Below are 12,215 nucleotides of genomic sequence, written 5' to 3' on the forward strand. Positions count from 1 at the left end.
TAGGGCTGCTGCACGTGTGAGGTGAAAAAGACATCGTGGGAAGGAAGCGTAGGCTACAAACATCAGTTGCATCAGCGTATGCTTCTTGAGAATAACAAACACCTCGATACTATCTCCGAAACTATTGCCCAGATGAATAGAGGGATTGCTGTGCTCTCCAAATGTCGCAGAAAACGACGATCGACGACATTTCGTATGTGACGAATGTCACCACTCAATACTCCTGGTGTGAGGGAAGTAACTTCAGCTGTCAAGACCGAAAGGAAGAGTTACGTATTTCATCGGTTATGAATCTTTGCGAACGCTACTAGAACTGCAAAAGCCTTCATCAAGGATACTGTCCTCCATGTGTCGACCAGGCTCTAACACGTGAGGACAATGTATCTCCCTTCCACTTGGAGATACAACCAAAATATACATCAAGGATACTGTCCTCCATGTGTCGACCAGGCTCTAACACGTGAGGACAATGTTCCACTTCCACTTGGAGATACAACCAAAATCTACATCAAGGATACTGTCCTCCATGTGTCGACCAGGCTCTAACACGTGAGGACAATGTTCCACTTCCACTTGGAGATACAACCAAAATCTACATCAAGGATACTGTCCTCCATGTGTCGACCAGGCTCTAACACGTGAGGACAATGTTCCACTTCCACTTGGAGATACAACCAAAATCTACATCAAGGATACTGTCCTCCATGTGTCGACCAGGCTCTAACACGTGAGGACAATGTTCCACTTCCACTTGGAGATACAACCAAAATCTACATCAAGGATACTGTCCTCCATGTGTCGACCAGGCTCTAACACGTGAGGACAATGTATCTCCCTTCCACTTGGAGATACAACCAAAATATACAGCCTGGCTGCTTTCTGTGCAGAACATAAAAAAAGCAATTTTGCTGAATTAATTTTGACTGATTGACATAAATGTCGTGTTCTCGTCGTATAGGACGGTCACAGATGCATTCATTCTGGTCAAAACAGAGCCATAACAAGCGACATGGACACACATTTCAATGACGTCATAACCGTACAATAAGTGTCGTTTATGAAATGTATTCAACAACAAATTATCACTCTTTACAGAATACAGCTAGGCTGTAACATTTTGGTGTGTGCCCAAGTGAGAGGAAACGTGTATCCCATTATAAACCCTGGACGGAGGTATTGTGATCTGCGCAATAGTCTGCGTGGGCGGGGAGACACCTTTAAAGCTGCGCGTGAACGAAAACCCCAAACAACAAGTTCGACTTTGAAACAACCACGGGTATTTTCAAATACTTACATTTATGACATTGTAACATGAGTTTGGTAACGTGCTTTGGAAATGGGGGTTCGAAGTAAGGGATTGTCCGTTACAGGACTCTCTTTTAGTACATTTCTGTAAAGAGTACAGAAAGGAAGGAAAACATGTGACTTAAAACAGTAATGGATGCAAATACATGTGTGGTATGGAGGCAAAGCCAACACGTTCGGGGGGAAATGATTTTCTTTGGGTGAAAAAACAAACTTTCCAACGACGTGGAGTTAGGATCTCCTTCCCCTGCGTTCGTGGGTTGCAACTCATACTTTCACGTGTATGGCCGTTTTTTCCCCTTTCCAAGCGCTTGTCGGGATTGGTTGAAATTAAGATGCGTTTGAGATTTTAACCAATCCGACCCACTGCTTGATTTCCAAACTTTCTTGTGAACACCTCTCCTGGACTCATTTAAAGAATTTTACTGGAGACTGTGGCTAGTTGCCATTGCATGTTATTGTATTGTAAATACGAAACTGTAAATATGCCATCTGCTGCTTTTTTTAAAAGAATGTAATGATACAGAAGTTACGGGATTGCCTAACGATGTTCGTAACACGAGGTCGGTAGGAGTGTGTGTTTACTGTTCCAACCATCACAAATTAAAGTGTGTACATAACGAAGAGAACGATAAAACATCATATAACATCTTTAAGAACAAAAAAACAAAAAAAATCAAATCAACAAAATAGAAGAAAAAACACACCAGATGCAGTAGAATTCTAATCTCTTCTATGAAGGGATTTTGTTGGATAACATGTTTGGAAGTGTGGGTTCGCGTCACTTTCAACGTTTGTGTTGGAGCATTGTTCGGCGACCCCGCAACCGCTGTGATGTTGAGAATATGAGTATGAATGTCAGTTAAAAATAAATAAGACTTTGTTCAAATGAAACAGGAAGAAAATACACGGTTATAAAAGCAAACATTGAAACTTGTACACTGTCTTCGTTTAAAATGTGCTAAAAAATCAGGACTACGTTTTCCCCATAAGGATATTCTACGAATTCAAATACTGTCTGAAAACGATCTAAGATCTGCGAAGTTCGTTTTGGGGTTTGCATTGATGTCATCACACACCAGGACTACATGAAATAAGCTTTTAACGTCCATTCAATGCTGTGTTTCTGTGATCTTGCTGAAATTGGACACATCTGCAAGCACCGAATTAGTAAGTCGATTAAGAGAATCGGGTCTTTGAGTTTGTCCACACACACACACACACACACACACACACACACACACACCGTTCCCGTTTTTACATACATATAATTAGTTTAAATAATTACCGAACTTTTCCTTCGAATTTTTATTGACAGACAACGGGAAAATAGCTCAGTCGGTGGCGGCGCTGGCTTCAAAACCAGCTGTCGCTATCGGCGCGGGTTCGATCCTCACGTTCGGCGAGGGATTTATTTTCAAGATTCAACTTTGTGCATACTCGCCTCGGTGTCCGAACAACCCCGTATACACGCATGCGCACGATAAAGAGCCCAAGTTCCTAGCGAATGTCTCAGGTCTTGAAAACAAGAATACACACATGCAGGGGGAAAAAAATGGGTAGCGCTGTTCTGTATGGCAGCTCGCTTTCCCCAATGAGAAAACAGCGCGAATTACCATGAGTGTAACCTCACAGGACTATATACGTTCTTTTCCTCCTTATCTTTGTCTTCCCTTGGACTAAGATTCGCCAGATATTTGTTCCCAGAAATGATGTTTCTTGTGTGATGATTATGCGTTGTTGCAATTCAAGGGAAGTAAATGTGTATGATGGTTGCGTATGTATGAGCAGCTTGAGATTACTTAAAACTGCCAAATATGTATATATATATATGCATGAACAGTAAACACGTGTTTAAGTATTAATCCAGTGATGAAGACAATGACGTAATTAATCAAAAATGAAACTGCTACATCTAAGTGTACTTTTCCTTTAGGAAACTGATGTTTTGTTATTACTCAATTTCTTTCTAATAACGTTGACAATCAAAAGTGTTTGTTTGTTGTTTGTTTCTTTGCTTGTTCTTTCAATTACACTAGGATCTTTCATTTCTGTCTTTTCCTTTCTTTCTTTTTTTCGCTTCTTTCTCTGTAATTCTCTTTTGTTTACTAAAGTCCGTTCTTCTTCCTTTGATTTTCTTTTTCTTTCTTTTTTCCTTTCTTTTTTCTATTTTTGGCTCACGTAAGTGTAGCCTATGCGATCGTAACTTTGTCTGTCTGTGCGTGCGTGCGTGCGTCTGTGCGTGTGTATGTCTGTGGTAGAAACTCTAACATTTGAAGACGTCACATTACATTGACGTCACATTATGACGTAAGAGGGTTAGACGTCACGCGAAGGAAGTACTGACAGTCTCAGTCATTATTATTTTGAGCGCGCCGAGACTAGTTGGCAGTCGTGTCCTTGTAAGTAGGCTACATGCAGACAGACAGATCTAGATCTAGTGTCTCGCTTTCTTGCACAGTTTCACCTATGCTCTTTCTGTGTGTGTGTGTGTGTGTGTGTGTGTGTGTGTGTGTGTGTGTGTGTGTGTGTGTGTGTGTGTGTGTGTGTGTGTGTGTGTGTGTGTGACGGAGTGATTGAGTTTGTGTTACTGTTTGTCGATTTCTTACGTGAGCCTTGATGGCTTCGCCTATTTTTCTTCACCACTTTGAAATAGGGTGATTTTAGTTGGGTTTGTTTGTTTGCCAAATGTTGAATATATCAAGCTCCTATCATCTTTGCAGTGCACGATATTGTTGTTTGTTTGTTAGAAGAGTATATTGTTAATTGTGTGAAAGTGATCAATCTTCGTCCGTGATAACGTTATTTGTTATAAAAATGGGTATTTGATGCTAACGTTGTGTTGTTGTTTTATAGTTTCAACAACAACAAAATCTTTGTGACTGACAAAAATTTAAAAAATTGACGCTGTTATACGCTGATTGACATTAAAAAGAAATCCGTAACCATTGACTTTTGTGAACCTGTAAAAATTGTCAAAATTGTTCCCTTTTTTCAATAATAAAACCGCTAACACATATGTGTGTGTGTGTGTGTTAAATCTATGTGTGTGTGTGTGTGTGTGCGTGCGCGTTTGTGTGTAAGTGTGTGTGTGTGTGTTAAATCTATGTGTGTGTGTGTGTGTGTGCGTGCGCGTTTGTGTGTAAGTGTGTGTGTGCGTGCGTGCGTGCGTGTGTGTGTGTGAGCGCGTTTGTGTGTGTGTGTGTGTGTACGTGTGTGTGTGCGTGTATGTGTGTGTGTGTGTGTGTGTGTGTGTGTGTTATTAGAATTTGTGTATGCGAAAATTAAAAGGCTAACAATATGCTAAAACAGAACACACACGCGCACATACATTCACAGAAGCACGCACACACACATACACACATACACACACACACCCACAAACACACACACACACAGACACACGTGCTCTCTCTCTCACACACACACACATACACACAACACTCACACACACAGACGAACACACACACACACAGACGAACACACACACACACACACACACACACACACAAGCGCGACAATTAAGAAACTCCAGCAGCAAGTCAAATCCGAATTTATTCTTCTAGTTTATCCCCCAAATTATTGTCATTGATAAAAATAACTACTTTCATCATAAAACAAAATTTCGATTGTTTCGAAGAAAAGCTTATTCAGCTGACCGAAATATGGTCTTCTTTCCTTGATAATAAACGTTTCAAGCATAATTTACAATCATAACTGGAGAATATTGAGCTATTCTAAGGGTGAAGGGTTAATCAAAAGTTCTTGTTGACCAAAGAAATATACTGTTAGTTATTGCAGACAACGTGACTGCTTGGCAGAATGGTATCCTTTTGTTTTGCAAGTGCTTAGAGCCTTAGTTAAAAGTACATTCCTTTTCTATTAAGTGATCAGGTACACATCACACATTCGTCCTGGCTTTCACATGTGAGAAGAGAGCATCTTGCCACTTAGACACATACTAAAACTTAAAACCAGGCTGGTTCGTGTGTATAGTGGAAGCATTGTTGTTGAATTAATTTTGCACATTGGCATAGATGTTACTTATGGAATTAATTCAACACAATACAACAACTCTGTACAGGAAACAGCCAATCTGTTGACTTTCTCTGTGTGTCCATAAAGCGTTGGGCACGTGGCTCTATGTAAGGGGCGTCAATGTGAACTACAATGATGCTGTAGCACTTCAGCTAACACATATTTTACAATGTTGAGTTCTTAAATAGATCTACACTCAAATGTGTGACTTCTAGAGAAATGAAACTGTCATGCAAAATGCAAAAAAAATTGGAACCTTAGACGCTGCTTCTTTTTTGATGCCATGTTTTTGCCAGCAAATGTCAGCCAGTCAAAATTCCCGTTTGTTCCATAACCAGGTAGAGCTATCCATCATCGAGTTTTAGAGAATTGGCGTTGGTTTAATTAATCGCGAGGTCCAAGTTACCCCCCTTTCCCCTAAACACGAAATCGCTAACACGAGAAAGACGAACCTTAAAGCTTTATAAAAAAGAAAACAGAACTATTGTCAATGTCCCCCTCATTGTGCGTCACTCATCACACACAGTGAAAATCAGCATAGGAATCAAGGCCAAATAATGCATTGTGTCTGTTATTTTACTCAGAGCAAAAAGTACTCAAACTACTTAGCGAAGGGAGAAAGAAAGAAAGAAAGACAAGGCAAGACAAGGCAAGACAAGGCAAGACAAGGCAAGACAAAAAGAGAGGAAGAAAGAGAACAAAATAGAACGGTGAAACAAGGAACGAAAAACAAACAAGTAAAATAATAAAATTGACAAATTAAAAAGTAAATTTTAAGGGGCTTATTGTCCGTCAGGTCTTAATTGCCTATATTGGACATGAATTGGTTTATACGATTCGAGTTTTTACGCCCTCACGGCTTTTGATGTTTGCGTGTTTAGGTGGTATCAGCCATCTGCACTTATGGTAGAATGACCAAGATCTTTAACGTGCCATTGTGGTGACACGGGAGTGGAAGATGGATACCGTCTCTGGGTCTGCACATAAAGCTGACCCGTGTCCATCCTGGCCCGGATTCGAACCAGCGACCTCTCGATCACAAGTCCAGTGCTCTACCACCTGAGCTACCAGGGCCCCCTTGACAAATTCAACAGATAGACAGGTGAAGAAGAAAAGAAACAAGTCTTACCAGCACACAAATACTAAATAGATAAATTACGATTAGTGGATTAATAGATACAAGTAATAACAGCTTCGAGAATACCTCAGCAGGTCAAAAGACAAATTACTCAATCTATTATTACAAATTCAAAATGTTGAAATTGAAGAGAATCTTAAACGAAATGAGGCTGAGCGTTGTTTAGAGATCAAATAACCAAAGGGAAATAAGCGCTCTAAATGTATACGACATGTGTAATAGAGTAAGCGAGAGTTATACGGAATCAATCTCCTGGCACCTGAGAGAATAACAAGCATTGAAACGAACAAGTGACTTTCATCCTCTACAAAACAAATAAGTATAAGGAGGATGGAAGTCGCTTGTTCATTTCAATGCTTGTTATTCTCTCAGGTGCCAGGAGAATGGTTCCGTATAACTCTCATGTCGTAAGCATTTAGAGCGCTTACTTGCCTTTGGGTATTCGATGTTGAAATTGAAGACGTCGGTAACTACTTTGTGTTTAATGTCTAATCAGCTGGAAACATCTTAGCAAAACTATTTTGTTTTACTTTGTTTAAGTGACAAAATCGTTTATCTATTCAAAACGACTGGTTTTTGCAAGTCGATTGGTTGCATGCTTTGTACTTTTTGATAAAGGAGAAATAACAATTATCACCAAGAACGTTAGACATCCAATTCTGTATAGCTGGCTGCGACTTTCATGTTCGACAGTGATGTGTTGTGCCCCAAAAGACATTCTTGTGCTGTGCTCTGTGGGAGGTGTTTTCTTTGTGTTTGATATTATTTTGTTTGGACCTAGCTATTGATGTGTACATTGTTGTTAAACAGTTGTTTGTTGTATGTTTATCAGGGTTTGCTAGTGTGTGATAGGGTTTGTGTCCGTCTGTAGATGTTGGTTTCTTTGTTAGTCCTGTGTTGACAACTCTTCGACAAGCGCTTAGAACTGTACCCACGGAATACGCGCTATATAAGCTTCATATTGATTGATTGATTGATTAACACTTTCTTGAAAAGAACAACATTCTTCCCCTCTGCCAGGCAGGCTTCAGAAAGGGTCGAGCCTGCATGGAGCATGTGGTAAAACTTACAGCCCACATCAAGAAGGCTAAAGCACGAGGCAGAACAGTGCTGGCAACCTTCTTCGACATTAGAAGAGCATTTGACACGGTCTGGCATGGAAAGCTAATTCAGAAAATGTCCAACATGGGGATCTCAGGGCGCCTGCTGGAATTTGTCCAGGAATTCCTCACAGACAGGTCCATGGCTGTTAGAGTGGGGCAGTCCATCTCTCAAACACATGTCCTAGATATGGGGGTGCCTCAAGGAAGCATCATAGCCCCCATATTGTTCAGCATCATGGTCCACGATGCAGCAAATCTGAACCTCAAGGAGGCCTCATTGTCTCTGTTTGCCGATGACATGGCCCTCTGGGAAGCAGTCAACTGCAAGTCAGAAAGAACAATCAAAACAAAAATGGGGCGGTACCAAGAAAAAGTCGACCAAATCGCTGACTACATGCAGACGAATGGCTTTGAGCTATCTACCGAAAAAACCGTGTTCATGGCTTTCACAGGAGTGCAGCTTGTCAAAAGGACATGTTCCATCACCATAAATGGGGTGCAGCTGGTGCCAGCAGATAGAACCAAGTTCTTGGGAGTGACATTCACAAGCTCTCTCAGTTGGGGCCCACACATAGACTCACTTGTGAGAAAAGCTCAACGCTCTCTAAACCTGATAAAGGTTCTGAGCAGAGAGTCGTGGGCAGCCGGAAAACCATTGATCCATCTTGTCCGTGCCCTTGTTCGGTCGCGCCTCAGCTATGGCCAAGAGGCTTTCTTTGCAGCTCCTGACAGTCAGTGGGTAAAGCTTGAAAGAGTAGAAAGAGCCGCTCTCAAAGTGGCGCTGGGGGTCCCCAGATCGGCAGTCTCCACCCTACTTTACCAGGAAGTGGGATGGCTGCCACTGAAAGAGGAATGCCACCTCAGATGTGCACAGCTGGCTGTCAGAATACACTGTGTCCCAAACACGGCAGTGGAAGTATTTACCCCAGACATGGGAGATACCGACCACATGCAATACAAAGCTCTTGAGTCCAAGACTCATACATACCAAACAGTGCTCCCAATATACAACCATGTGAAGGGCATATGGGAACAGAGTGGCCTGTCCAAGGAAAAGCTGGTCACAGGTGGTACTCTTCCTTACCCTCCATGGCTGCTTGAAGCCCCAAATCTGATCATAGACTATGGAGACGGCCTCAAAAAGGCAGAAGACCCATTGCTGCTAGCCACAGTTGCAAAAGAAAAGATCGATCAACGATTTAAAAGCCACCTACAGGTCTTCACAGATGGTTCGATCCTGCAGTCAGGGGAGGCTGGGTGTGCCTTGTCGATTCCTGGACTTGATATAACACGAAAATACAAGCTAAACAAGGGGATCAGCATCTTCTCTGCAGAGTTATTTGCTATCTACATGGCCTGCACACTGATAAACGATCTGCCAACCCCACCCCTGGGGGTGGTCATCCTTACGGACTCAAAATCTTCGTTGCAAGCACTTGCACATGGCACCAAGAACAGAGGAGAGATGCAAACTGAAATTCATTTCTTAGCCCACCAAATTATGACAAAAGGAACAGACTTTTCCCTCATGTGGCTGCCATCCCACACAGGAATCCGGGGAAATGAAATGGCGGACAGAGCAGCAAAAGCAGCGGCTATGTCAACCATGCCAGTGACAGACATTCGGCTCTCCTGCCAGGAAGCCAAACTGCTGCTAGCCAAGCTAAAAAGAGCGGAAAGAGAGCAGACACTGTCACAAACATGTGAAGAGAGAGGATGGATACACCTCCCCTACAATAGGAAAGGGCACCACCTCCCACTCCCCCCGAGACCCATGAGCCTGTTGCGTCGCTTGCGCACGGTCAGCAGCCGCATCTACTGGGACAAGGTAGTCTGTCAGTGTGGCAAGACTGGACACCTCACACACGTGTTTGAAGGTTGTGACACTCTCAAGGAAGAGATGTCTAGTCTCATCCGCTACAGAAGGGAGAATGCTCTCAGTCTGGGAGACTTTCTCCGCCCACACCCATCACTCGGAGAGAAACCGATGATGGTCTTGGTCACCAATTTGTTCACCTCAACTGTTGCGAGCTGGTTCTAGTGTGCTTGCAGCAGACCCAGCACAGCACAGATCCACTTCTGGAATCCTAAGCTAAATGTGTCCCAAGACACACATTTTGTAGTCCTGGCATCCTGAAAGGTAGAGGCCCCAACCTACAGGTTTGCTACCATACCAAAAACGCCTCCAGACACGGGAACTTGGGAGCAGAGGCAACAGCTCCGCTTGAACCTCAGAAACCAAATGTGCCTCCAGACACACAGATCCCTTAGACGGCCGAGGCTGTGGCCTCTAAGTTTCTCTTGTACAAAACCGCCTCCTGACTCTGCATCAGATTGCTTGCGCTGGCATCTGCTTACATAGACCCACATTAAGTCACCACCGAGTGGTAGACACAGACGACATTTGGTAGCACTGACTGCCAGCTTCACGGTAATGCGTACCCATAGCGCGGCTCTGCATGGGTGGGAATGTTCTGAGCAAAACACTATGTGTTACTCCATACCCCCGCCCTCCATTGAACTTCTTGACCCCAACAAATTCGGGGGGGGGGGGAGTTTGCCCAGTCGGTAGAGGCGCTGGCTTTAAAACCGGTTGTTACTATCCGCGTGGGTTCAACCCCCAAGTTCGGCGCGGGATGTGTGTCCCAGAGTCAACTTTGTGCAGACTCTCCTCGGTGTCCGAACACCCCCGTGTGCACGCATTCGCACGATAAAGATCCCAGGGTCACAGCGAAAGCCTCAGGCCTTGGAAACACGAATACATGCATGCAAAAATATGAAGCCCGGGTGTCCGTTCGGCCAACAGCCAAAAAAGTAACCATTTCAGCACTGACCCAAGACGACCCAACCAGGTCCCAAGCCCATTTCAGGTCTCCTCTAGCAGCCGGCAGCCAGCTGTCTACATCCCCCCCCCCCCCTCCCCCGCATTTTTATTTTTTATTTTCATACAAAGCCGGGTTTTCCCGTGTAACATGCCCCTAATGGCTTTGCCGTGAGGGCGTAAAACTTTCATTTCACAGATTGATTGATTGATTGATTGATTGATTGAATATCTTTCTTTTGTTATTATCACTTGCGTTTTTGATGGAGAAGACCGTAAAGTGAATCAACTTCTATAAGTGTTTCGAGAAAATAAAACGAGCAGGTTTAAGGCGAAGGGGCTAAGTCACATCCACAGTGATAATTTCTGTGACTTCAATGAAACGTACAAACGCACAAATACACGTTTTCTCCACACAGCTATTTATACTCTCCAGCAAAAGACAGTGCACACCTTATTCAAGCTCCGGTCTCGATTTTGATATCACTGTCGAAACAGACCAATAGCAGAAGATATAATTACACAGTCAGTCAATGTTAGATATATTGCTAATTCTCTGGACATTTTGTATTTACTGTAAAGAAATTACAAAAGTATTTGTCTCAGTTTTGGCTGTTCCATATCCCTCCCTCTGATTATTTCTTTTTGTTCACGTTTTTCTGTACTTTACAGTATTTTAAAATGTCTTTTCTTTCAAAAAGTCGTTAGTCACTTGCTCAACTACATTCTGGGATAAGTACATTTTCATATATATTTTTTTGTTTTTAAATTTAGGTGTTTTTGTTTTTGAAGTGGGGAAGCAATAAAGAGGTCGTCGATATCAAAACTAATATCGACGGAAATGTCGTCGATATCACTTTTGCACTGAGCTCAATTTTGCCCAATTGACCAATGGAAATCCACGTAACATATGAAATAGAAATATTGTTTTATGTCATGCAAAAGACCGTCCGCTTTTCTCTCTATCCCGCCCTACAGGACGCTAGTGCGCTGACTGTGATGTAGTTGTAGTTTTAGGTGCAGGTAAAGCTAACCTAAAGCAGGGCTCCCCACGGACGCCCCTCGTAGTGCGTCCCGGGACCCCCACTTTTAAATTGTAGAGGGTCCATGGACCCCCACTGCAGTATTTTAGAGGGTCCCAAGGGTCCAAAAGCCGAAAAGTCCCAGTGTACTTATAAAACATTGTGGTCACCTATAGTGTACTGCGAAGTGTCGATTGCAGTCTGAAAATGGTATCTACGGTACGCACGATAAAGAAAATTTAATTTAGGACCCGCTCTTTTAATATCTAGTGCGTCCAGGGACCCCCTCCATATATTTCCAGTACGTGTTTTCGGCTTCTACTGGGTATAGGACGCAGGGACGCGCGCTATGGGGAGCCCTGCCTAAAGTGACCTCAACTGACTTGTTCATGGAGGATGTTATATCTCATGTAAAAACCTGACAATGTTTGAGCTGGTCAGTCGAATCGTCAAAAGGGAAGGGCCACTGCTTCCAAACACACACAGAATCCCTTGCTCCTAGTTTCAGGTATGTGCCACGAACTTGAAAAGTGTGTACTTACTTCTGCTTTTAAGTATACTTTTTTTAAGGCATATGTGCGCTTCTTTTACAGCATGCTTTCAGTAATATTACCCAGAAATAACGGATGTTTTTCAACAATGTAAACTGAGAGGTGGTTTTGTAACCTACATCCTGTCATGATCTGTTTTGTCAACACTCTTTTCTGACGTGCAGCGTTTCTGGTCACGTGGTTATTTGATTTGAAAACGATAAGATAGAAAAAATGCCTCTGGGTTTTAAATAAACT

General features: G+C 42.8%; 1 non-coding gene across 1 annotated transcript; it reads right to left on the reverse strand.

Annotated features, from left to right (window-relative positions):
• Positions 1-6,344: 6,344 nt before the first annotated feature.
• Trnat-ugu (transfer RNA threonine (anticodon UGU)) lies at positions 6,345-6,417 on the reverse strand. Its single transcript has one exon. It is a non-coding gene; the product is annotated as a tRNA-Thr (tRNA).
• Positions 6,418-12,215: the final 5,798 nt, after the last annotated feature.

This window comes from Littorina saxatilis, linkage group LG7, assembly GCF_037325665.1.
Source record: "Littorina saxatilis isolate snail1 linkage group LG7, US_GU_Lsax_2.0, whole genome shotgun sequence".
In the NCBI taxonomy this organism is placed as follows: domain Eukaryota; kingdom Metazoa; phylum Mollusca; class Gastropoda; order Littorinimorpha; family Littorinidae; genus Littorina; species Littorina saxatilis.